This window comes from Bos grunniens, chromosome 9 (genome assembly GCF_055505025.1).
Source record: "Bos grunniens cultivar Pamir isolate PY7600 chromosome 9, Bosgru_T2T1.0, whole genome shotgun sequence".
NCBI lineage: Eukaryota > Metazoa > Chordata > Mammalia > Artiodactyla > Bovidae > Bos > Bos grunniens.
Genome location: NC_141173.1, coordinates 103,901,561 through 103,912,344, shown reverse-complemented (window position 1 = coordinate 103,912,344; position 10,784 = coordinate 103,901,561). Strand labels below are relative to the sequence as shown.

The following is a 10,784-nucleotide window of genomic DNA, read 5'->3' as shown; positions in this document are numbered from 1 at the left end:
AGGTCAGCGAGGCCCCGTCCTCTGGGTCCCAAGCTTAGCCCCCAAACCACCCCCTCCTGGTCAGTCCCCTCCCACCCGCCAGCCTCTGAGGCCGTCAGCATCTCCCCTGAGAGCTCTCCTTGGTCAAAAACACGCAGAGAACATGCCTGTCACTAACAGACAGCATCCAAGCTGGCCCTCAAGGCCTGCTGTCCGAGCCTCGGAGACAGGTGACCGCCCCCACCTGATGTGGAAAGTCGCTTCTCTCTTCATCTGGAAGCTTTCGGGGGAGGATAGGAAAGCTGGGAGATCGGCCTCTCTGTCCGTCTGTCCCCTCCCGCTCACTCCCTCTGTCCCTCTCTCTCTCTCTCTGTCCGTCTGTTCTCTTCCCAAACCCCGTGTACACGTCATCTGGCCCCGTCTGCTTTCTGAAATCCTCCTTCCTCCAGTTCCGCACAGGCCGCCCTCCAGGCTGCACTGGAGCGGCTCATCTGCAAGCTGTTAGCATCTCTGGGCATGGGAGATGAAAGACGGCTGGAGGGGGAGGACTTCGTGAACCTACGAGCTGACTAGGCGTCGGCTGGGACTCTTCCCTATACAGTCCATCAGGAGAGAACCTCCACAAGTCGCTGGAGGCACTTGCCACCTACCTCCTCAGAGCAGCATCTCCCGTCCGATCCCGCCGTCCCGGGCTCCGAGGGGAGCGCCCGCGTGTCCGCCCACGTGGCCTGCGGCGGGCAGGTGTCCGCCACCGCTGGGGAGAGTGGCGACCACCTCTTCTTGCCACCGACCACATGACCCCCTCACGGGCACAATCAAGAGCTGGCCGAGAGCCAATCCTGGCATGTCGCATCCCTAGCGCCCTGCCAGGGCTGGGACTGGCTTGCAGCCCCACTGCAGGGCCCGTCTACACAGCACGCAGACCAGGACATGGTGGCTGCAGGCCACCATCTGCTCAGAACATCAGCGCCTCTGGGGACTTGGACGCCACCCGAGACCCTCATCCAAGCCCTCGCCTTGGGTGGGCTGCCTCGCTGTCAGGACACAGCCTCACTGGAGGCTCCCGGCGCTTCAAGGCCCCTGAGAAATGGAAATTTCCCCTAACAAATCCCTCTAGCCTCTCTACCCAAATCGTACATGCTTTAGAGCCCAAGAGAGAAACATTTTTAGTGGAGTACCCTCACTGTCCAAATGGGGAAGCTGAGGCCTGGGGAGGTTAAAAGACCTTCTCAAGGACTGCATCGGGTCTCAGGGGGCTGGAGCCGGCCGCCCTGACTCACTCCACCCCTGGAACTCCCTCTGCCATGCTGGGGACCCCCCAGGATCTGGAATGGAGTCCTCATGGGGAAGGCACCCCTCCCTGGCAGACGCCATGCCAGCCTGAGCCAGGGCCTGGGTGGATCGGGAGCCTTCTCAGGACCTCAGAGCAGGGCCCAGATTTTAAGCTGCATATATTTTAATTCACAATTCATCACAGCCCAACTGTGTGAATTATAAGAAAAAATGAAAGGTAACAAATAGACATATTTGAAAATGTAAACCCAATTTGTGAGCCCCATGTTCAGCAGAGCGCCCAGTTTGGGGGACCAACTCCTGGACGTTGCCGTGGGCCCCTCACCTCCCTGCTGCTCGGCCCTGGAGCCCCTGCCAGAGAAGGTGGCGTGGTTCCCGGTGACAGATCTTCTCAAAGCGCATCCCCATTTTTCTCACCTGCCACATAGGGCAATCATCCCCAAGTTCTCGCAAGCATTTCCTTGCCTGGGTGGGATTGTGTCTAAGAAGGGGCAGAAGCGTTTCGGCTCTCAGCCACCTTGGGCCCGAGGCCGCGCCTCTGTCCCCCTCTGAATGCAGGGACTTCCTTCCTGATGAAGACATGTGTGTGCTCGGAGTCCTCTGGGAGCCCTGGGCTGGCTGCTAACTCTGTAGTCCCAGGCATGCTCTGCATGAGGCATGGCGGGGAGCTGAATCCAGAGCACCAGCCACGTGTGGGGAGCACACAGCTACAGGGGGAGGGGGACTAGGGCCTGGTTGGCCTCTGTCCTCCCACTTGGGACAGGGGTCCCACCCTCAGATCAGCGGGTGCGGTGTGAGGGGTCAGGACTGCACGGCCTTGGGGCAGACGGACAGAACCAGCCAAGATGTCCCGACACCTGAAACAATTGGAAAAGGCCCCTTGCACGTGCTGGTGAGAAGAACCAGCCTGAGGCTCAGGACAGAGCAGATGTGCAAGCAGGGATCGTGGAGCGGAAAGCGTCCTTGGTTCCTCCATCCCGAGCTGCCTCTGCCCGTGGCCCCCTGGTTACGTCCTGGTGGCCAAGGATGCCCCTGGGATGCAGACACATCTCTGGCTCAGTGATCTCACTTACCATCACGACCCTGGTCTCTCAGTGACCTCTGGGAAGTGGCGAGAAAAACAGAGTCTTCCTCTGAAGCTTGTCGGGAGGATGAAGTAAGAAAGACACGGGTGGGACACGGCCTGCACTCTGGCGGGATCACACGCTCAGGCACGAGCTCGTCTTGTGACCTGTGCAGTTAGTGGAGCCCACGCGCCTGCGCTGACCCCAGGAGTAAGTCAGGAGGGTCCAGATGCTCAGCCTAGATGCCTCTGCGACAGCTTGTGTAGATGACCCACGTCCTGTAGTAAACAGATGACCCTCCACAGTGTGGGAGCTGCACCCAACCCACTGAGGATGAGAACAGACCAAGGCTCCCAAGGAGGCAGAAGAGCCTCTTCCCCAGGGGCCTTGGGAACCAAGCTGCAGCACCAGCCCTGGACGCGGCTCCAGTCAGCCCCGTAGACGTCACCGCGCCAACTCACATCAAGTGAGTCAACTCCTCCATCAAGTCTCCCTCCCTCCAGCCTGCTGACTCTGCTTTTCTGGAGAACCCTGACTATCACACCGAATCTGATGTAAGAGCACTCATTAGCTGTTTTCCAGTAGGTAGGACCCTACAGGGTAACGGTATTGAAGTCTTGATCATCCAAAGTGTACTCAGTCAGTCCCTTAGTTATTGCACTTTGTCTGCTTAAGCAGAAAGCCTCCTGAATCACAGACCAGACTTCCGGCCCACGTGCTCCAGGGCTGGCGACGGTGCAGGGAGCACCAAGATCTGGCGATGCACTCGCGATTCTCACAGCCTTCATTAGTGCTCCCACCCAGGAAGGAGCGCAGGCCTCCTCTCCCGTCTCCCGGGCCTCTGTGGGGGGGACCCCGACTCATCTGACAGGACAGACCCCTTAGAAATTCATCCCAAACCTGCCCCACCCTCCCTCAGACCCAGCGGTGTGTATCAGCGGCTGGAGGGGTCTGCGTGAGAAGAAGGTAGAAATGGAGAGATATCCCTTTGCTTCCAGAAGCCAAGGGCCCACTCGCAATGCCATCCTTGTTTGAAGCGTTCCGTGCTCACGGATGGGACCGATGACGGAAGAGCAGTGAGCAGAGCTCGCGTCCCCATGTCCATCGCGGCCCAGGCTATGCACAAGCTTTGTCAGCTCAGACCTCCGACCCCTCTCCGGTGACACCGACTTTGCGGGGAGGGCTCAGCCAGTCCTTGGGGGGCCTGGCTCTCCAGACACGGGGTCAGACAGCGCCCCAGCCTTCACAGGAAGCCTGCGCCGGGAAGGGCCTTCAGCTCTACCAGTGGTTTCAAGGCTCCTCTCCATCCTGGTGATGCCACTGTCTCCACTATGTCCTCCTAGACGGATCCCGAGGTGCTTGTGAAACCCCTGAACACGAGGGCCGGCACTGCGTTCCACGGACAGAAGTCAGAGGGGGAGGACAGAGATGCAAGCGTCCCTGGGCTCACGTTTCTGGAGCTGGTGAGTGCACATGGTGTCAGTGCTTCCTGAATCAATGGATGAACCATGTCAGAGTATCGGTTGCCTTTAAATAGCTGGCAGTGTGGTGGCTCAGCTGGTAAAGAATCTTCCTGCAATGCAGGAAGACCTGAGTTCCATCCCTGGATCGGGAAGATCCCCTAGAGAATAGAATGGCTGCCCACTGCATTATTATTGCCTGGAGAACCCCATGGACAGAGGAGCCTGGTGGGCTACAGTCCATAGGGTTGCAAGGAGTCAGACACGACCGAGTGGCTTTCACTACACTACTATATACAGTGAACGTTGGATGGCATCACTGACTCAATGCACCCGAGTTTGAGCAAACTCTGGGAGATGGTAAGGTCAGGGAAGCCTGGTGTACTGCAGTCCATGGGGTTGCAAAGAGTCAGACATGACTGATGGACTGAACACCACCACCACATGTGCACACACACACACACGCGCGCGCGCGTGTATTTGTGCTCTGCAGGCAGTAGCGAACAGGAAATCCATAACTCGGCTTTCCCCACTGGGTAGCAGAGGCTCTGCATCTGAGGCGCACCACGGAGAGATGTGTTAGTTGTCACGCCTCGAAATGCAGTGGCGTGCGTTCCCTGTAAGACACGGATTCCGGGAGGAGAGGAGAAACGTACCCTCCCCCGTGCCTTCTCCGGCCGAGGACTGAACCAGCTCTCGAGGAAAGCCTTTCTCGAGGAAAGCCGTGGGGACCATCCCCGCCGCTCACTCTTCGGAAACCCCAGGCTGCTTATCGCGGCGTCTTGAAATAACACACACGGAAGTGTCTCCACTCCAGAATAATGGGATTTTGAAAGAGAACATCCTCTCCACTTAGCTGAATTTGGATGTAATGTGATTTGTGATCACCAAAGAAGAAAACAGGACCAGGGTAGCTAACTGTACTACGAGTGTGGAGAAAAGGTTTAAGTAGAAGTATTTACAATAGTTTTTTTCTGTGCATTGAAATGTCAGGAGGGGAAGAAAGCTACGTGGGCCGACAGCTGGTCCAAGTTAAATCAATGCTGACTTGGATTATTAAATTTTCACTGCTCTGTGAAGAATGCAGGTTGTTCTCCGCACTAGTCCACAGAGGGCCATGGGGCTTTTGCTGAGCCGAGGTCCCGCGAGTGTCTGAACTGCCGGCTCAGCCACCCACAGGGTCTGTACAGCCCGCGGTTCTGGGGCTTTGAGAAGAAGGTAGAGACTTCACCAGCATCCCCGCTGTGCCAGAGGCCGCTCTGCGCTTTTTGGATGGGACCGGGGGCTGTCCATCACAGACATGGGTGTGGTGTGGGGCGAGAGGGATGAGCAGGTGATGAGAGAGAACCCCTGGGCTCCTACGTAAAGCGCTGACCTTCACCCCACGATATGTGAAGGCCTGGGATTAGGCTGAGGGGCTTAACAGCATGGATGCCTTAAATCCCTTATCAATTACAAGCTAAATGGGATTTAATTTGAGGGGATCCTGGGTTCTGCAAGAGTTCATCTATCCCTAAAGAGGAACAAGCTGGTTCGTTTCCCTTATGAAGTTCACCTGCAAACCTGCTAAGCATTTTACAATTAAGGCCAAGTGAGAACCAGAGCTGAGAGGTTTAGAGAGAAGTTTGATTAGGACTCCTTCGAAGGACCAATGGAAATGAGAAGTTAGGCAAATCGCCCAAAGGGAAAGGCACAAAAATACAGTAACTCTGTCTTCATTTCAGATCACATTTGTTAATCCAAACAAATCGCTCGAACTGAATTTGGATCAGCTTATTGTGGTGGCCGCGTGAAATGTCTTGCTTCGTTATTTGCATCTTTGGAGTTCTCCCCACACAGGCCAAGTGGGGCGGAGGGGAATGTAGAGCTCCCGCCTCACCCTGCTTCCTCATCCAGAAGCGAGCCGGCGGTCCAAGGGCTGGGCCAACGGCCCCTCTCGGTGCCGAGTCTAGGAGGGAGCGCTTGCCCTTCGCCCGCCACACCTCACGCAGTGAGAGCTCCACGAGTCTTCATGGACATCACAGTGGCTGTAATTCAAGGTCGCGGGGAGCAGGCCTTCGGATCAAAGGCGGGTCTGCAACAAGAGCCTCCAGTGTGGGGCTCGGGTGGAAAGGCTGTCAGTGGGTGACCCCAGACGGATTCCTGCTTCTCTTCAGTCCTGGTATTGTACAGATGAAGCTTAATATTTTAAGTGGAAAAAATGTACAGCCTATTTTGCAGTGTAATTCAGGAGCAGACAGATCACGGGTGGTGACTGGAAAAAGAGAGAGAGAAGTGGTGGAGAGCCGGCCTGGCCTGCGGGTGATGTCCCCTGGGCACCAGGGTGCTCTCCGGGGGGAGTACTCACGCTGTGCTTGGCGGGGATTTAGGTGGTATCGTGACAGGGAAGGACAGCTTAGATCATAAAGATGTGATGTCCAAAATCTAGTCCAGTTTTAGTGGCAACTATACAACGTGAGAGCTTCTACTGGGGCTCAGGGAGTAGAGAATCTGCCTGCAATGCAGGAGACCTGAATTCAATCACTGGATTGGGAAGATCCCCTGGAGAGGGAAAGGCTACCCAATCCAGTATTCTGGCCTGGAGAGTTTCATGGACTGTATAGACCATGGGGTCTCAAAGAGTCAGACACAACTGAGCAACTTTCACTATATAATGTGAATTACATTGTATGAAGTTATATCCATAAATATTCATGTCTTTACAATGTCCTGTGTTTCCCACAGTACCTGCATCAATATTCTTAGATCCTAAAAGCTTGTTCTGCAGGGGAATTTTGGAGCAAGTAGAGGATGGAAGGAAAAGGGGACATGTTCACTGAAGACCTCACAGCCTCAGCAAAGCCATCAAAGATCCTGAACGCCAGCTACCTCACCAGAAAGAAAAGAAGTCTTGAGAAGAGATGAGCATCACTGGCCGGTAGAATGGGCCTGGGACTTAGGAACCACACACAGACACGTCTGGTCAGTGCCCAGCATGGAGCAGGTGTCCAACTAATGGCCACTCCTGTCGTAGATTCTGCTTGGGCCGTCGATGGGAAGGGGACCAGGTGTCTGGCAGAGAATGAACACGTATAAAGCATGCCGCATGAGGAAGCAGAGACCAGCCTGGTGGGAACAGTGAACAGGGGGCTGGATGCGAAGACGCCCTTTGATCAGCTTAAACCATGGAAAGCTGCCCGCATCTGTGGGTCGTCCTGTCACCTCCTGCTCTGGGTCGTGTGAGTCCAGAGTGGCCCTGAGCCCTGACTTGGGCCCGAGGCCCCAGGCCCTGCGGCAGCCTCCTCTGTCAAGGCTGTGATGGGAGTCGGGGCAGAGAGGGCCAAGCTGCAGGCCGGCAGGTCCTCTGACGCTCATCAGAGAAGCATTTAATACCGATCAGAAATCTCACGCCAGCTCCACGTCCAAGGAAACGTCCAGGATGCAAAACTCTCCATAGAAAATGTAACAGTCACAGCTTCACCTGGAGCATCTTCAGAAACAAGGCACAGCCGGGGTCTCACGGCCCCTTCAGCTGTAGCCTGATCATCATAACCCGTTTTAGACGAAAACCTAAAATGGCATTTGTTTTCCCTTGAGAATTCTATTTACTTCCAGCTAACCAAAGCCAAGCAAAGTGGCCGTATTGTTCTCCTCGTTATTGCGTGAGTGTACAATCAAGTGCAACCCACTAGGAAATCTGTAAATGTGATACTGCTTAGAAAGTTCTCCCCAAAGTGCCTGACTTGAGAGACACAACTGGACAGCTTGAGCTGCCCAACTCATTTGTAAATAATTAGAATAAAATAATCATTTATCTTCTTAAAGCCTGGGCATTGAACTCTTACACAGAAGTAGGGTCTCTCACAGCCAACAGGAGATAAAGGCTATAGGTAGGTAGACACTGAGGCTGGATTTTTGAGGCTGGAGGATGAAAGGTTGGAGGTCGGTGGAGCCGGAGGCTGGAAGCTGGGGGCTGAGATCTGGAGGCCGGAGGCAGACCTGTCGCTCTGGTAAATGTGGATACAGCTGAGTATACGGTCCTAAGCTCTTAGCCTCCAGCTTGGAAAGGGGGACATTAAGCAGGAACCCATGGAAGGCTGACCAGGGGAGCCTTTACATCCCGGGGGGGCAGGGACACCAGTCAGGGCCTTATAAGTTTGGCAAGTGAAGGAGGTGGGTACAGGTGATGCTGAGCGAATGAGCTGACAGGACCCCTGCAGAGAACATGGTCCGTCCGCTGGAGCCCCACCCCCTGCCCCGTGAGGTGCCAAGTCATGTGGAGCTGAGCCCTGGAGCGCCCGGCTGGACGCTGGGGCCGCGGGGCTGCAGCGGGGCGAGCCTGGGCACCAGGTGCGGAAGGCTGCAGGCCACGCCGGCTGGGGGATCTGGAAACAGCGATGGGGGCCATCTGCTGGGGAAGTCTGCAGATGGCCACGACATCTGTAGGAGGGGGTGGCCACGACAGGCTCTCAAGAAGCGCAGACATTGGCCGGGCTCAGCCTGCTGCCCAGGCCGGCAGACAGCACTGTGTCGGGGCAGGAACCAGGAGGGGCTCGGCAGCCAGGACTCGGAGTGACCCGGGGAGCCGCCAGAAGGCCCAGGGCCTCTCCTCTGGGGGGTCACTCTTCCCTAGGATCTGAGCCGGAACCACAGCCCAAACCCTCTCTCAGGGACGCTTCATGAAGTATCACTGAGAACAAACAGGAAAGATGTGATCCATCAAGCTGCTGATCGCAAACTAAACATCCCAAACTTCTGTCTTCTGAGTCAGGAGCATCCAGCTAAGGTCTCGGAAGGCAGGGGGTCCCCCACCCAACGCCGTCACTGACAGGCCGGTTCATCGGAAAGCAAGATTGCAAACCCACGACCACCACGATTAATTAGAAGTTACTTTTTATAAAAATCCATCAAAAAAAATAATGGTGAAATAACAGCACAATAGGAAAATGTATTAACAGGTGCATGTTTTTGTCAGGGCTTCTCAAGCCCTGGAGTGTGGACCCTGGAGGCTCCTGAAACCTGCCAGGAACTCCAGAGTGCAGTGCCCTCTTCATCAGAACCCTGAGGTGTGTGTTGTATGCTGAACTGTGTCCCCAGACTCAGGTCCCAAGGTCCTAGACCCTGGAGCCTTATCTGTGGCCTGATCTGTAAACACGGTCACTGCAGATGTGAGAGCCAGGAGGGAGCCCCAGTGCAGCGCGAGAGCACGAACGTGTTACTCGCTCAGTTCTCTGACCCGTTGTGATCCCATGGATTGTAGCCCGCCAGGCTCTGTCCACAGGATTCTCCAGCAAGAATCCTGGAGTGGGTTGCCTTTCCCTTCTCCAGGAGATCTTCCCAACGTAGGGACTGAACCCAGGTCTCCTGCATTTCAGGTAGGTTCTTTACCATTTGAGCTACCAGGGAAGCTATAATCCAGTGTGACCAGTGTCCTTCTAAACTGGGGCCTGTGGGTGCAGAAACACGCTGGGAGAAGGTGGGGAACAGAGCCAGGGCAACCACGCTGAGGATGCTGGTGATCGCCTGTAGCCCCAGCAGCTGGAGGGGGCCAGGGCAGGGCCCTCCCAGCCCTGTAGGGGGCCACCCGCCACCCCCCTCAGCTCACGCCCCCACTCCAGAGTGGAGCTTCTGCTGTTGAAGCCCTGCAGACTCACACCAGGACTTGCCATGGGTGTGCATATTCTCCCCACCTTCTAGAATATCCAGGGCCAGAGGGTGAATCTCTGGGCTTTCAGAGATCCACTTGACTTCCTTGTCCTCCTGCAAATGTGTCTGGACCCAGCATCCACAGAGCCTCATTGGGGACCTCCTCATCCACAGAGCCTCACTGGGGACCTCCTCATCCACAGAGCCTCACTGGGGACCTCCTCATCCACAGAGCCTCACTGGGGACCTCCTCATCCACAGAGCCTCACTGGGGACCTCCTGTGTCAGCCCGTCAGGACAGCGGAGATGGAGCAGGAACGTTCCAAGGGTTGCCTGGCTGCCCGGACCTCGGGATTTCTCCTGGAACAGCTCTGCAAAAACAGCAGTCTCAGAGCGGGGGCCTGGGTTCTCCTGTCCTGCACTTGGAGTGACTTGAGGCCGTGTGACTTGAGAAAGCCTTTGGCAAAGCCCTGAAACCATCGATCCCAACCCCAAGGCAGTGTCTTTTTAGTTTTTTCTTTGTCAGGATGAGACGTGTGAGAGCAACCCATTACACAACTGAAGCTACTTAGCATGTGTGCACATAACCAACTTTATTATTTATTTTATTGCTGTTCTTAATGAAATATTTAAAACGTTTGAAAATATCTTCAGTGTTAATTTTAATAGGTTAAATATCAATAGATACAATCCACTTCTCAGTTCATTTTTTTTCTCTGCCACCGAGCAATTCATCCCTGTTTTTGTTCAACTTTTAAAATGTACCAAAACGATAGAAAATAAAAATAAATGCAGCTCTTACCCTGGGGCTGATATTTTCAATCCCTGGGTAAATGCCATTCTGCATTTAAGCTAAGTGTACAAAATTAATATCAGATGATGCATTCCGAACCAAATGTCTGTCAGAGTGCGTGCCATCTGGGCTGCTGACCCAGTGATGAGTTACGGTCACTTGAGGACGCTTAGCCTGAGGCTTGTGTCCATCAGAGGCAGGCAGACCACTCGCCCCGCTCACCCGCATTCCGTGCTGCTGATGGATGATAGCTTCCCAAAGCGAACTTCTATTCATACTAAGGTTTATTTTTTAATCACAATATTTTATTTGTTTCATATCTAATTGTTCTTACTGTGAGGAAATTATTCAGATTCTATGCTCCATTTCAATTTTTCATAAGTTAAAATAAAGCCTGACCCCTGAGAAAAATTGAACACTTGATAGTGAGATTAACAAGTTCTTCTCCCCATCCCTCCCTTGGGACTGAGATTAATCCCTGGAAAATAAGCAGCAAACGGATAGGGTGTTACAGCTGTTTTGTTTGTCTCCCCCCACTTCCTTCTTGCCATCTCTCTCTGTCTCCCTATT

At 54.5% G+C, this 10,784-nt stretch overlaps 1 long non-coding RNA gene across 2 annotated transcripts; it reads left to right on the top strand.

Moving 5' to 3' along the window:
- The first annotated feature begins 2,376 nt into the window (after positions 1-2,376).
- On the top strand, positions 2,377-10,115 carry LOC147366516 (uncharacterized). 2 transcript variants are annotated; one of them, XR_015132546.1, is made up of 2 exons: positions 2,377-5,957; positions 9,596-10,115. It is a non-coding gene; the product is annotated as an uncharacterized LOC147366516 (long non-coding RNA). The 2 variants fall into 2 exon arrangements; XR_015132545.1 differs by lacking the exon at positions 9,596-10,115 and adding an exon at positions 6,521-7,599.
- The last annotated feature ends 669 nt before the right edge of the window (positions 10,116-10,784 follow it).